Source organism: Nerophis lumbriciformis, linkage group LG02 (assembly GCF_033978685.3).
Source record: "Nerophis lumbriciformis linkage group LG02, RoL_Nlum_v2.1, whole genome shotgun sequence".
In the NCBI taxonomy this organism is placed as follows: Eukaryota; Metazoa; Chordata; class Actinopteri; order Syngnathiformes; family Syngnathidae; genus Nerophis; species Nerophis lumbriciformis.
The window spans coordinates 5,096,083-5,110,000 of NC_084549.2; positions in this window are offsets into that span (position 1 = coordinate 5,096,083).

Consider the following 13,918-nt stretch of genomic DNA (forward strand, 5'->3'; position numbering starts at 1 on the left):
TTTTTTTTTTTTAGATATATGCGTACTAGTTCTAGTTTTTAGTTTTATTTATTTTTTTAATCTTTTTATTTATTTATTTTTTATTTCCTTTTTTTTTTAATACACTGTAGCACTTTGAGGTTGTTTGCTCAATGTAAAGTGCTTTTTACAAATAAAATATATTATTATTATTATTATTATTATTATTATTATTATTATTCATGTACCCATGTGAGGTTGCATTCAGGTACACGTGTTGGGTTGCGTTCGAATATCAGTGTTGGGTTCGGGTACTCATGTGAGGTTGCAATGGGAGACTGGGCTTTTTGTTACGCCGCTCCCAGTCTGTGGAACACTCTCCCTGACCACCTGAGGGCACCACAGACTGTGGAGGCTTTTAAAAAAAGGCCTAAAAACCCTTCTTTTTAAAAAAGCCTTTTTTTTTTTTTTTTTTAGATATATGCGTACTAGTTCTAGTTTTTATTTTTATTTTTTTTGTAATCTTTTTATTTATTTATTTTTTATTTCCTTTTTTTTTAATACACTGTAGCACTTTGAGGTTGTTTGCTCAATGTAAAGTGCTTTTTACAAATAAAATATATTATTATTATTATTATTATTCATGTACCCATGTGAGGTTGCATTCAGGTACACGTGTTGGGTTGCGTTCGAATATCAGCATTGGGTTGCGTTCGGGTACTCATGTGAGGTTGCAATGGGAGACCGGGCTTTCTGCTCCGCCGCTCCCAGTCTGTGGAACGCTCTCCCTGACCACCTGAGGGCACCACAGACTGTGGATGCTTTTAAAAAAAGGCCTTTTTTTTAGATGTATGCGTACTAGTTCTAGTTTTTATTTCTTTACATTTGTATTATCTTTTTATTTATGTATTTTTTTATTTACATTTTTTATTTTTTTTTTATTTTTTAAATACACTGTAGCACTTTGAGGTTGTTTGCTCAATGTAAAGTGCTTTTTACAAATAAAATATATTATTATTATTATTATTCATGTACCCATGTGAGGTTGCATTCAGGTACACGTGTTGGGTTGCGTTTGAATATCAGCATTGGGTTGCGTTCGGGTACTCATGTGAGGTTGCAATGGGAGACCGGGCTTTTTGCTCCGTCGCTCCCAGTCTGTGGAACGCTCTCCCTGACCACCTGAGGGCACCACAGACTGTGGAGGCTTTTAAAAAAATGCCTAAAAACCCTTCTTTTTAAAAAAGCCTTTTTTTTTTTTTTTTTAGATATATGCGTACTAGTTCTAGTTTTTAGTTTTATTTATTTATTTAATCTTTTTATTTATTTATTTTTTTTTCCTTTTTTTTTAATACACTGTAGCACTTTGAGGTTGTTTGCTCAATGTAAAGTGCTTTTTACAAATAAAATATAAAATATATTATTATTATTATTATTATTATTATTATTATTATTATTATTATTATTATTATTAATCATGTACCCATGTGAGGTTGCATTCAGGTACACGTGTTGGGTTGCGTTCGAATATCAGTGTTGGGTTCGGGTACTCATGTGAGGTTGCAATGGGAGACCGGGCTTTCTGCTCCGCCGCTCCCAGTCTGTGGAACGCTCTCCCTGACCACCTGAGGGCACCACAGACTGTGGAGGCTTTTAAAAAAAAATGCCTAAAAACCCTTCTTTTTAAAAAAACCTTTTTTTTTTTCTTTTAGATATATGCGTACTAGTTCTAGTTTTTAGTTTTATTTATTTTTTTAATCTTTTTATTTTTATTTTTTTTATTTCCTTTTTTTTTTAATACACTGTAGCACTTTGAGGTTGTTTGCTCAATGTAAAGTGCTTTTTACAAATAAAATATATTATTATTATTATTGTTATTATTATTATTATTATTATTATTACTATTCATGTACCCATGTGAGGTTGCATTCAGGTACACGCGTTGGGTTGCGTTCGAATAACAGCGTTGGGTTGCGTTCGGGTACTCATGTGAGGTTGCAATGGGAGACCGGGCTTTCTGCTCCGCCGCTCCCAGTCTGTGAAACGCTCTCCCTGACCACCTGAGGGCACCACAGATTGTGGAGGCTTTTTAAAAAAAATGCCTAAAAACCCTTCTTTTTAAAAATGCCTTTTTTTTCTTCTTTTTTTTTAGATATATGCGTACTAGTTCTAGTTTTTAGTTTTATTTTTTTTTTAAATCTTTTTATTTATTTATTTTTTATTTCCTTTTTTTTAATACACTGTAGCACTTTGAGGTTGTTTGCTCAATGTAAAGTGCTTTTTACAAATAAAATATAAAATATATTATTATTATTATTATTATTATTATTATTATTATTATTATTATCATTCATGTACCCATGTGAGGTTGCATTCAGGTACACGTGTTGGGTTGCGTTCTAATATCAGTGTTGGGTTCGGGTACTCATGTGAGGTTGCAATGGGAGACCGGGCTTTCTGCTCCGCCGCTCCCAGTCTGTGGAACGCTCTCCCTGACCACCTGAGGGCACCACAGACTGTGGATGCTTTTAAAAAAGGCCTTTTTTTTTTAGATATATGCGTACTAGTTCTAGTTTTTATGTCTATACATTTGTATTATGTTTTTATTTATTTATTTTGTATTTACATTTTTTATTTTTTTATTGTTTTTAAATACACTGGAGCACTTTGAGGTTGTTTGCTCAATGTAAAGTGCTTTTTACAAATAAAATATATTTTTATTATTATTATTATTCATGTACCCATGTGAGGTTGCATTCAGGTACACGTGTTGGGTTGCGTTCGAATATCAGTGTTGGGTTCGGGTACTCATGTGAGGTTGCAATGGGAGACCGGGCTTTCTGCTCCGCCGCTCCCAGTCTGTGGAACGCTCTCCCTGACCACCTGAGGGCTGTGGATGCTTTTAAAAAAAGGCCTTTTTTTTTTTTTTAGATATATGCGTACTAGTTCTAGTTTTTATTTCTTTACATTTTTATTATCTTTTTATATATATTTTTTTTATTTACATTTTTTATTTATTTTATTTTTTTTAAATACACTGTCGCACTTTGAGGTTGTTTGCTCAATGTAAAATGCTTTTTACAAATAAAATATATTTTTATTATTATTATTATTCATGTACCCATGTGAGGTTGCATTCAGGTACACGTGTTGGGTTGCATTCGAATATCAGCATTGGGTTGCGTTTGGGTACTCATGTGAGGTTGCAATGGGAGCTTTCTGCTCCGCCGCTCCCAGTCTGTGGAACGCTCTCCCTGACCACCTGAGGGCACCACAGACTGTGGATGCTTTTAAAAAAAGGCCTTTTTTTTTAGATATATGCGTACTAGTTCTAGTTTTTATTTCTTTACATTTTTATTATCTTTTTATTTTTTATTTTTTTATTTACATTTCTTATTTTTTTTATTTTTTTTAAATACACTGTAGCACTTTGAGGTTGTTTGCTCAATGTAAAATGCTTTTTACAAATAAAATATATTTTTATTATTATTATTATTCATGTACCCATGTGAGGTTGCATTCAGGTACACGTGTTGGGTTGCGTTCGAATATCAGCATTGGGTTGCGTTCGGGTACTCATGTGAGGTTGCAATGGGAGACCGGGCTTTCTGCTCCGCCGCTCCCAGTCTGTGGAACGCTCTCCCTGACCACCTGAGGGCACCACAGACTGTGGATGCTTTTAAAAAAAGGCCTTTTTTTTAGATGTATGCGTACTAGTTCTAGTTTTTATTTCTTTACATTTGTATTATCTTTTTATTTATGTATTTTTTTATTTACATTTTTATTTTTATTTTTTTTTTTTAAATACACTGTAGCACTTTGAGGTTGTTTGCTCAATGTAAAGTGCTTTTTACAAATAAAATATATTATTATTATTATTATTCATGTACCCATGTGAGGTTGCATTCAGGTACACGTGTTGGGTTGCGTTCGAATATCAGCATTGGGTTGCGTTCGGGTACTCATTTGAGGTTGCAATGGGAGACTGGGCTTTTTGCTCCGTCGCTCCCAGTCTGTGGAACGCTCTCCCTGACCACCTGAGGGCACCACAGACTGTGGAGGCTTTTAAAAAAATGCCTAAAAACCCTTCTTTTTAAAAAAGCCTTTTTTTTTTTTTTTTAGATATATGCGTACTAGTTCTAGTTTTTAGTTTTATTTATTTATTTAATCTTTTTATTTATTTATTTTTTTTTCCTTTTTTTTTAATACACTGTAGCACTTTGAGGTTGTTTGCTCAATGTAAAGTGCTTTTTACGAATAAAATATATTATTATTATTATTATTATTATTATTATTATTATTCATGTACCCATGTGAGGTTGCATTCAGGTACACGCGTTGGGTTGCGTTCGAATATCAGCGTTGGGTTGCGTTCGGGTACTCATGTGAGGTTGCAATGGGAGACCGGGCTTTCTGCTCCGCCGCTCCCAGTCTGTGGAACGCTCTCCCTGACCACCTGAGGGCACCACAGACTGTGGATGCTTTTAAAAAGGGCTTACAAACCCTTCTTCTTAAAAAAAGTCTCTTTTTTTTTTAGATATATGCGTGCTAGTTATAGTTTTTCTTTTTCTTTATTTTATTATCTTTTAATGTTTTGATTTTTAATTTTTGCTCAATGTAAAGTGCTTTTTACAAATAAAATCTATAATTATTATTGTAGAAGTCGCTTCCTCGCAGCTCCACAAGAGCCAAGCGTGCAAGATTTAACAAAGTTTTAACGGTTTTAACAAGATTTTTTTCAAATGTATTTCGACATGTCGTTACGTCGCCGTCACTCTTATTATCCTCTCTCTCTCGCTCTGCTCCCGGCCGCTTGCTGTTAAAGACAACAGATGATTAGATTGACACGTGCCACCTGTGAAATCTAATCACCTGCCGGCTGTGTCTCGCCGTCAGCACATGCCCCGCCCCCTGGTGCTCGTCCTCAGTACCATGGACAGCGGCAGTGACTTTTCCTCCTCCAGGCAGCGCTGACTGCACCTCCCCCCGCAATTATTATTATTATTCATGTACCCAGGTTGCATTCAGGTACACGTGTTGGGTTGCGTTCGAATATCAGCGTTGGGTTGCGTTCAGGTACGTGTGTTTGGTTCCATTCGACTGCGTTCAACACATCTTCTCAAATAGATGCAAAGAAGAATATAAATTATTTTGAGGTGCATGCATTCGTATTTGTCTTAATAGAACCCAGTTGGAGCTGGGACGCATTATTTCTAATGAGTTCAATTTTGTTTAGTAAAGAATTGCATAAAATCAGCAGCTGAGTGGGTGGAGAAGTCCCTTGTTGGGTTAGCAATGCTACTGTATTAAACAAATACCGTATTTTCCGGACTATAAGGTCATACTTGCCAACCCTCCCGGATTTTCCGGGAGACTCCCGAAATTCAGCGCCTCTCCCGAAAACCTCCCGGGACAAATTTCCTCCCGAAAATCTCCCGAAATTCAGGCAGAGCTGGAGGCCACGCCCCCTCCAGCTCCATGCGGACCTGAGTCCGCTTTCCCACAATATAAACAACGTCTACAGTAAAGCAGTTCGTCTGCCGTAAACAGCAATGTTGTGACACTCTTAAACAGGACAATACTGCCATCTAGTGCATTTGATGAAAGCACTTTTGTGCGTGCCCACAGCAATGCATCATCAGAGAGGGTGTTCAGCATGGTTAGAAAGATAGAGAACATGACAGAGAATAGAACAAGGATGGACAATTCAACCCTTAACTCAACAATGAGTAGATGAGTGTTATGTGTGTGTATATGTGTAAATAAATGAACACTGAAATTCAAGTATTTCTTTTATATATATATATATATATATATATATATATATATATATATATATATATATATATATATATATATATAAATAAAATAAATATATATTTATAGCTATAATTCACTGAAAGTCAATTATTTCGTATGTATATATATATATATATATATATATATATATATATATATATATATATATATATATATATATATATATATATATATATGTATGTGTGGGAAAAAAATCACAAGACTACTTCATCTCTACAGGCCTGTTTCATGAGGGGGTTCCCTCAATCATCAGGAGATTTTTCATATATATATTTCATATTTTTCATATATATATATATATATACATATATATATATATATATGTATATATATATATATATATGAAATACTTGACTTGGTGAATTCTAGTTGTAAATATATTCCTCCCCTTTTAACCACGCCCCAACCACGCCCCCGCCCCAACCACGCCCCCCGCCCCCACCCCCCACCTCCCGAAATTGGAGGTCTCAAGGTTGGCAAGTATGTATAAGGTGCACTTAAAATCCTTTCATTTTCTCAAAACTCGACAATGCGCCTTATAACCCGGTGTGCTTAATGTACGAAATAATTCTGGTTTTGCTTACTGACCTCGAAGCAAGTTTATTTATAGATGGCAGTCACACATAAGAGATACGTATAGCAGGGCAATATGACACAAGTAAACAACACCAACATAATATATGTTCCATTGAAAATACAGAACATTACACACAGCGCTCAAAAATCGATCAAAATGTTTTAGTACGACTTTGGTAAGCTATGAAGCCACACCGCTAGATGGATTGTCGGCACATTAAACATAGGAGTATTATTATGGTGATAAGGTAAGACATATTATTTGCCGTTTTGTTTCGTAATATTATGCAAAAGCAACTTTTCTTACCTTCCGGTACCTACTGATCTGTATTTGGGATCTGCATAAGTCCTGAAAATTTGCGCGCCTCCGCCTTTGTAGTCGATAAGCTCTATCTTCTTGTTTTGTGACATTCATCCTCCGCTGTTGCCATTTCTAATATAAAGTAGTGTAAAGTTCTTACTTATATCTGTCAGTAAACTCGCCATAAAAGCAGTAAAACATACCGGTGTAGTGAGTTTACATTATTCACCCAAGGAACTTTAGTTATTAGAGAGTTCCGGTTAGTCAGTTTTTCACGGGACACATTTGTTGTTGTTTCCGGATGAGAAGATGCTGCTCCGGAATTGATTGAAGTAAAGTCTGAATGTCATTAAAACAGTTAGCTCCATCTTTTGACACTTCTTCCACTCCCGTCCTTGCACGCTACAACAAAGATGACAGGGAGAAGAAGCTGTCGAAGGTGAGGCACGTAAATAAGAGCGCCCACAAAACGGCGCATCCTGAAGCGACTGTCAGAAAGTGGCTTGAAGATGATGTGTAAAACATCATCTATGCAACATTTTGACCAAAGAACCACCATTACATGTTATGTAGACTACAAGGAAGTATTTTACATTTAGAAAGAAAATACAAATAATATGACTCCTTTAATGCGTCTAATAATCCGATGCGCTTTATATATGAAAAAAGATCGAAAATAGACCATTCATCGGCAGTGCACCTTATAATATGGTGCGCCCTATGGTCCGGAAAATACGGTATTTAGGATCGTTTTTATTGAGTAGTAATTAGGGTTGCAAAATTCCGGGAATATTCAAAGTTGGAAACTTTCCATGGGAATTAATGGGAATATGTGGGAATTAACGGGAATTAATGGGAAAAAAAAAATTTACAATTTTTTTAATATTTAAAAAAAAAAAAAAAAATTTTTTTAATTTTTTTTAAATTATTTTAAAAAAAATTTAAAAATTTTAATTTTTTTAAATTAAAAAAAAAAAAAAGTACCCTAACCCTAACCCCAACTCTAACCCTAACCCTAACCCTAACCCTAACCCTAACCCTAACCCTATCCTAACCCTAACCCTATCCTAACCCTAACCCTAACACTAACCCCAACCCTAAACTTTCCATGGGAATTAATGGGAATATGTGGGAATTAACGGGAATTAATGGGAAAAACATTTTTTTTAATTTTTTTAATATTTAAAAAAAAAAATTAATTAAAAAAAAATTTTTTTTTTAATTATTTTAAAAAAAAATTAAAAATTTAAATTTTTTTAAATTAAAAAAAAAAAAAAGTACCTTAACCCTAACCCCCAACTCTAACCCTAACCCTAACCCTAACCCTAACCCTAACCCTAACCCTAACCCTATCCTAACCCTAACCCTATCCTAACCCTAACCCTAACACTAACCCCAACCCTAACCCTAACCCTAACCCAAACCATAACCCTAACCCTAACTCTAACCCCAACCCTAACCCTAACCTCTAACCCTTAAAATCCATCCATCCATTCTTTTTCTTCCACTTATCCCTTTTGGTGTTGCAGGGGTTCGTGGAGCCTATCTCAGCTTTTGGGCGGAAGGCGGCGTACACTCTGGACAAGCCGCCACCTCATCACAGGGCCAAAAAAGATAGACAGACAACATTCACACTCACATTCGCACATTAACCCTAACCCTAACCCTAACCCTAACCCCAAACCCTAACCCCAAACCTAACCCTAACCCTAATCCTAACCCTAACCCTAACCCTAACCCTAACCCTAACCCTAACCCTAACCCTAACCCTAACCCTAACCCCAACCCTAACCCAAACCCTAACCCCAAACCTAACCCTAACCCTAACCCTTATCCTAATCCTAACCCTAACCCTAACACTAACCCTAACCCCAACCCTAACCCGAGCCCTAACCTCTAACCCCTTCCATCCATCCATTTGCAACTGCTTATCCCTTTCGGGGTCGCGGGTGTTGCTGGAGCCTAACTCAGCTGCAATCGGGCGGAAGGCGGTGTACACCCTGGACAATTCGCCACCTCATCAAAGGGCCAACATAGATGGACAGACAACATTCCCACTCACATTCACAGACTACGGCCAATTCAGTGTTGCCAATCAACCTATCCCCAGGTGCATGTCTAACCCTAGCCCTAACCCTAACCCTAACCTTAACCCTAACCCTAACCCTAACCCTAACCCTAACCCTAACCCTAACCCTAACCCTAACCCTAACCTTAACCTTAACCCTAAACCTAACCCTAACCTTAACCCTAAACCTAACCCTAACCTTAACCTTAACCCTAACCCTAACCCTAACCCTAAACCTAACCCTAACCCTAACCCAAACCCTAACCCCAATCCTAACGCTAACCCTAACCCCAACCCCAACCCTAATCCTAACCCTAACCCTAACCCTAACCCTAATAAAAAAATGTTAATTGTTAAAATTGTTTAAAAAAAGTTAAATTTTTTAAAATTGTTTTAAAATGTTTTAAAAAAATTAAAAAAAAATTAAAAAAATTAAAAAAATTAAAAAAATTAAAAAAATTAAAAAAATTAAAAAAATTAAAAAAATTAAAAAAATTAAAAAAATTAAAAAAATTAAAAAAATTAAAAAAATTAAAAAAATTAAAAAAATTTAAAAAATTTAAAACATTTAAAACATTTAAAAAAATTTTTTTTTAAAACATTTGAAAAAAATTAAAAACATTTGAAAATAATTTTTTACCTTGAAAATAATTTTTTTTACCTTGAAAATCATTTTTAACCTTGAAAAAAATTTTTTACCTTGAAAATTTTTTTTTACCTTGAAGATGATTTTTTACCTTGAAAAAAAATTTTTACCTTGAAAATTTTTTTTTACCTTGGAAATTTTTTTATACCTTGAAAATCATTTTTTACCTTGAAAAATCATTTTTAACCTTGAAAAAAAAATTTTAACTTGAAAATTTTTTTTTACCTTGAAAATCATTTTTTACCTTGAAAAAAATTTTACCTTGAAAAAAAAAATGTACCTTGAAAATTCTTTTTTACCTTGAAAATCATTTGTTTACCTTGAAAATCATTTTTAACCTTGAAAAAAAAAGTTTACCTTGAAAATTTTCTTTTACCTTGAAAATAATTTTTTACCTTGAAAATCATTTTTAACCTTGAAAAAAAATATTTACCTTGAAAAAAAATGTTTACCTTGAAAATCATTTTTTACCTTGAAAATCATTTTTAACCTTGAAAAAAAATTTTACTTTGAAAATTTTTTTGTACCTTGAAAATCATTTTTTACCTTGAAAATCATTTTTAACCTTGAAAAAAAAATTTTACCTTGAAAATGTTCTTTTACCTTGAAAATCATTTTTTACCTTGAAAATCATTTTTAACCTTGAAAAAAAATATTTACCTTGAAAAAAAATGTTTACCTTGAAAATCATTTTTTACCTTGAAAATCATTTTTAACCTTGAAAAAAAATTTTACTTTGAAAATTTTTTTGTACCTTGAAAATCATTTTTTACCTTGAAAATCATTTTTAACCTTGAAAAAAAAATTTTACTTTGAAAATTTTTTTGTACCTTGAAAATCATTTTTTACCTTGAAAATCATGTTTTAACTTAAAATTTTTTTTTAAATTTGTACAATTTTTTAAACTTTTTTAAACTTTTTTTTTATTTTTGTAAAATCTTTTAAATTAAAAAAAAAATGTTTTTAATTTTTTAATTTAAAAAAAAATTTGTTTTAATTTTTTTAATTTAAAACAAAAATTTTTTTAAATTTTTTTAAAAAAAATTAAATTTTTTAAAACATTTTAAATTTTTAAAAAACATTTTAAATATTTTTACATTTTTTCAAATATTTTTAAATATTTGTACATTTTTTTACCTTTTTTTAACTTTTTAAAATTTACCCTAACCCTAACCCTAACCCTAATCTTAACCCTAACCCTAACCCTAACCCTAACCCTAACCCTAACCCTAACCCTAACCCTAACCCTAACCTCTAACCCTTAAAATCCATCCATCCATTCATTTTTTGTGTTCCACTTATCCCTTTCGGTGTTGCGGAGGATGCTGGAGCCTATCTCAGCTTTTGGGCGGAAGGCGGGTACACTCTGGACAAGCCGCCACCTCATCACAGGGCCAACACAGATAGACAGACAACATTCACACTCACATTCACACACTAGGGCCAATTTAGGGTTGCCAATCAACCTATCCCCAGGTGCATGTCTAACCCTAACCCTAACCCTAACCCTAACCCTAACCCCAACCCTAACCCTAACCCTAACCCTAACCCTAACCCCAAACCTAACACTAACCCTAACCCTAACCCTAACCCCAAACCTAACCTTAACCCTAACCCTAACCCTAACCCTAACCCTAACCCCAATCCTAACCCTAACCCTAACCTCTAACCCTTAAAATCCATCCATCCATTCATTTTCTACCGCTTATCCCTTTCGGGGGCGCGGGGGTTGCTGGACCCTATCTCAGCTGCAATCGGGCAGAAGGCGGCGTACACCCTGGACAAGTCGCCACCTCATCGCAGGGCCAACACAGATAGACAGACAACATTCACACTCACATTCACACACTAGGGCCTATTTAGGGTTGCAAATCAACCTATCCCCAGAAGCATGTCTAACCCTAACCCTAACCCTAACCCTAACCCTAACCCCAACCCTAACCCTAACCCTAACCCTAACCCTAACCCTAACCCCAAACCTAACCCTAACCCTAACCCTAACCCTAACCCCAAACCTAACCTTAACCCTAACCCTAACCCTAACCCTAACCCTAACCCCAATCCTAACCCTAACCCTAACCTCTAACCCTTAAAATCCATCCATCCATTCTTTTTCTTCCACTTATCCCTTTCGGGGTGGCGGGGGTTGCTGGACCCTATCTCAGCTTTTGGGCAGAAGGCGGGGTACACCCTGGACAAGCCCCCACCTCATCACAGGGCCAACACAGATAGACAGACAACATTCACACTCACATTTGCACACCAGGGCCAATTTAGTGTTGCCAATCAACCTATCCCCAGGTGCATGTCTAACCCTAACCCTAACCCTAACCCTTAAAATCCATCCATCCATCCATTTTCTACCGCTTATCCCTTTCGGAGTCGCGGGGATTGCCGGACCCTATCTCAGCTGCAATCGGGTGGAAGGCGGTCTACACCCTGGACAAGTCGTCACCTCATCACTGGCCCAACACAGATAGACAGACAACATTCACACTCACATTCACACACTAGGGACCATTTAGTGTTGCCAATCAATCTATCCCCAGAAGCATGTCTAACCCTAACCCTAACCCTATCCGAACCCTAACCCTAACCCTAACCCTAACCCTAACCCTAACTCCAACCCTAACCCTAACCTCTAACCTTTAAAATCCATCCATCCATCCATCCATTTTCTACCGCTTATCCCTTTCGGGGTCGCGGGGATTGCCGGACCCTATCTCAGCTGCAATCGGGCGGAAGGCGGTGTACACCCTGGAAAAGTCGTCACCTCATCACTGGCCCAACACAGATAGACAGACAACATTCACACTCACATTCACACACTAGGGACCATTTAGTGTTGCCAATCAACCTATCCCCAGAAGCATGTCTAACCCTAACCCTAACCCTAACCCTATCCTAACCCTAACCCTAACCCTAACCCCAATCCTAACCCTAACCTTTAACCCTTAAAATCCATCCATCCATTCTTTTTCTTCCACTTATCCCTTTTGGGGTTGCGGGGGTTGCTGGAGCCTATCTCAGCTTTTGGGTGGAAGGCGGATTACACTCTGGACAAGCCGCCACCTCATCACAGGACCAACACAGATAGACAGACAACATTCACACTCACATTCCCACACTAGGGCCAATATACTGTTGCCAATCAATCTAACCCCAGGTGCATGTCTAACCCTAACCCTAACCCTAACCCTAACCCTAACCCTAACCCTAACCCTAACCCTAACCCTAACCCTAACCCTAACCCTAACCCTAACCCTTAAAATCCATCCATTTTCTACCGCTTATCCCTTTCGGGGGCGCGGGTGTTGCTGGAGCCTATCTCAGCTGCAATCGGGCAGAAGGCGGCGTACACCCTGGACAAGTCGCCACCTCATCGCAGGGCCAACACAGATAGACAGACAACATTCACACTCACATTCACACACTAGGGCCTATTTAGTGTTGCAAATCAACCTATCCCCAGAAGCATGTCTAAACCTAACCCTAACCCTAACCCTAACCCTAACCCTAACCCCAACCCTACCCCTAACCCTAACCCTAACCCTAACCCTAACCCCAAACCTAACCCTAACCCTAACCCCAAACCTAACCTTAACCCTAACCCTAACCCTAACCCTAACCCCAATCCTAACTCTAACCCTAACCTCTAACCCTTAAAATCCATCCATCCATTCTTTTTCTTCCACTTATCCCTTTCGGGGTGGCGGGGGTTGCTGGACCCTATCTCAGCTTTTGGGCAGAAGGCGGGGTACACCCTGGACAAGCCCCCACCTCATCAAAGGGCCAACATAGATAGACAGACAACATTCACACTCACATTTGCACACCAGGGCCAATTTAGTGTTGCCAATCAACCTATCCCCAGGTGCATGTCTAACCCTAACCCTAACCCTAACCCTTAAAATCCATCCATCCATCCATTTTCTACCGCTTATCCCTTTCGGGGTCGCGGGGATTGCCGGACCCTATCTCAGCTGCAATCGGGTGGAAGGCGGTGTACACCCTGGACAAGTCGTCACCTCATCACTGGCCCAACACAGATAGACAGACAACATTCACACTCACATTCACACACTAGGGCCAATTTAGTGTTGCCAATCAACCTATCCCCAGAAGCATGTCTAACCCTAACCCTAACCCTAACCCTATCCGAACCCTAACCCTAACCCTAACCCCAATCCTAACCCTAACCTTTAACCTTTAACCCTTAAAATCCATCCATCCATTCTTTTTCTTCCACTTATCCCTTTTGGGGTTGCGGGGGTTGCTGGAGCCTATCTCAGCTTTTGGGTGGAAGGCGGATTACACTCTGGACAAGCCGCCACCTCATCACAGGACCAACACAGATAGACGGACAACATTCACACTCACATTCACACACTAGGACCAATTTAGTGTTTCCAATCAACCTTTCCCCAGGTGCATGTCTAACCCTAACCCTAACCCTAACCCCAAACCTAACCCTAACCCTAACCCTAACCTTAACCTTAACCTTAACCTTAACCTTAACCTTAACCTTAACCTTAACCTTAACCCTAAC